We start from the raw sequence: 2,314 nt of genomic DNA on the forward strand, positions 1-2,314 counted from the left end.
TGGTGTTGAACCGTATAGCAATTATTACATCCTAAAATCATTATTGCCCTTGAGGAGACAAGAATTAATGAAGAGAGATTGTGTGCATCTAAAATAGGGTTCATGAATCTTTCTCACATGTTTTCAGAGATCACATTACCACAGAATTTGTCATCCATATAATTAAACGTAAAATGATCATTAAATAAAATTGCATCCATAATTATTCACGGACAGAAGAAGTCGTCGTCATTGGTATTGCTGGATGATGGGGGAACGCTGAAATGCCAAAGCCTCCCCGAAGATCCCACCAGATTGCGGTTACAGAGAAACTCGTGGGCATACATTTTCTCCACCCTCCTATCCACATCATGAAGGAAAATATCTGTGGATCCTTCCTTCTTCCTGTTTCTGGCCATCACGGCTGCAGTGAAAATGGCGGACATTCTGCCCGGTGCGGCGTCGAAGAAACCGCGGGGGGCGTCAATCATGATCACATCCCACTCCGTCTCGTAGATGAGCGCCGGCAAATGGGCGAGAGCGAGCTCGCATTTGGAGGACCTCAATGCCCGTGTGGGGCTGCAGGAGGATCGATTTGTTCTGTAGTTGAGCAGCAGAGAGTCAGCCATGGACATCCTCGTTTGGTATTGAACGTGATGAGCTTTGATTCCTGCTTGCCTCTTCACGACTTCCCGTATCCAATTCGAGTCCTCCTCCAGAAAAATGGTGTTGCCGTGGGCATTGAGGGCATTCCAAAGGGGGCTGTCGTAGCCGAGGCCGAAGACGAGGAAATTGCAAGGGCTTCTCACAGAGAGCACTTTGAGGGTCAGATCGATTTCACCTCTGTTCTGCTGAGGGAGGATACCGCTCGTCGCGTAGTGCACTAGCGTCCTCGCAACCTCGCCCGGAAGCCACTGCTGGTCACGCTCAACCCCATGACCACCGGATGAGGTGCAACCTGTTAAAATGTAATCCTTGAGGGCGGAAGCATCCGTCCTAGGCTGCCAGATCTGTAACAAGATGAAGGCAAAAAGTGTGACGAATATTAGTGCCACCAAAGTCCTTACAAGCCACGGACTTTGTGAGAATGGAAGCCTCTTAGTAATCTGCATTGCATTCAATCGGCTCCGCTGCTCTGGGATGTGGTGGTGGTAGCTGTTTTGTGGCAATGAGCACTTAACGGCTGTCACATCGCACTGGCTGGCTCTCCTCGAAAGTTGTTTTTGTGCGACAGTTAGTTCGAGGATTCTATAATGTGGTATTTCCAATTTTATGGTTCTAAGATGTCGGAAGAGTTTTTTGTTTTTTTGTTTTATTAATCGGAAACTGCTATGATTAAAAGCTAGAATACATAATGAAAAGCTAGAAAAAATAGTAAGATTTTTACTTTCTTGATAGAGTGATTATGAATTCTAAAAATGATTTTGATAGAGTGATTTTGAATTCTGAAAATGCTTTTGGATTATGAAAGGCTTGTATCTTATATCAATAAAATTCTAATTTTTTCTTATAGGAAAAAAGTTTATTAAGGTAAAGTTAATAATACTAAGTTTATTAAGGTAAAGTTAATAATACTAAATTATATTATGCTCAAGGAAAAATTGTTGTTCTTTTTTTAAGATTAACATTTGTATATTAAGGAGTTTAAGAAAGAAAATGTTAAGTTCTATTGTTTTTAATTATTATTATAACTGAGGAGAAGTTTGAGGAAGGGTTAGTTAAATTTCTTCTAAATTGATATTATAATGTAAGGGAGATTAAATAAGGTTTATTTGACTATTTTTCAATATCACTAATTTCTTTGAACAAGAATTGGAGCAAGATTGACTAACCCTTCATTAAGATTAGTATTCTCACTAAGTGAACCCCAAGGAAGAGTTAGCTAACCTTCCTTCTTTATTAGTATTCTAGTCAAGGTGGAGCATGAGGAAGCGTTGGTCAACCTATCTTCTAAAATATTATTCTATTGATGGAGGAGCTTGAAGAAGGGACATCAACCCTTCTTCAATGTTATTATTCTTATTAAGTAAAAGTTTGGGGAGGGTCCATGGACCCTTTCCCAACCTTAAGTGTTCTCATTAAGTGAGGAAGGTTTGATTAACCCTTCCTCTAAACTAGTATTCTAGTTGAGGAAGAGCTTGAGGAAGGTTTGGTTAACATTTCCTCTAGATTGATTTTTTAGTAGAGCGAAAACTTGAAAAGGATTTAGTTGACCCTTCTTTAACATTATTACTCTCATCAAGTCAAAATTTAGGAAAGGGTCAATTGACCATTCCTCAAGACTAGTATTCTCATTGAGGGTTGGTCCCTATGAAGGGTCAATTGACCTTTACTC

The 2,314-nt window shown here is 40.1% G+C and overlaps 1 pseudogene; it reads right to left on the bottom strand.

Moving 5' to 3' along the window:
- Positions 1-206: 206 nt before the first annotated feature.
- Positions 207-1,169, bottom strand: LOC149141993 (arabinogalactan O-methyltransferase 1 pseudogene; annotated as a pseudogene).
- Between the last annotated feature and the right edge of the window lie 1,145 nt (positions 1,170-2,314).

Source organism: Pinus tabuliformis, chromosome X (assembly GCF_031772625.1).
Source record: "Pinus tabuliformis cultivar Carrire ecotype Pingquan chromosome X, CPIR1, whole genome shotgun sequence".
In the NCBI taxonomy this organism is placed as follows: domain Eukaryota; kingdom Viridiplantae; phylum Streptophyta; class Pinopsida; order Pinales; family Pinaceae; genus Pinus; species Pinus tabuliformis.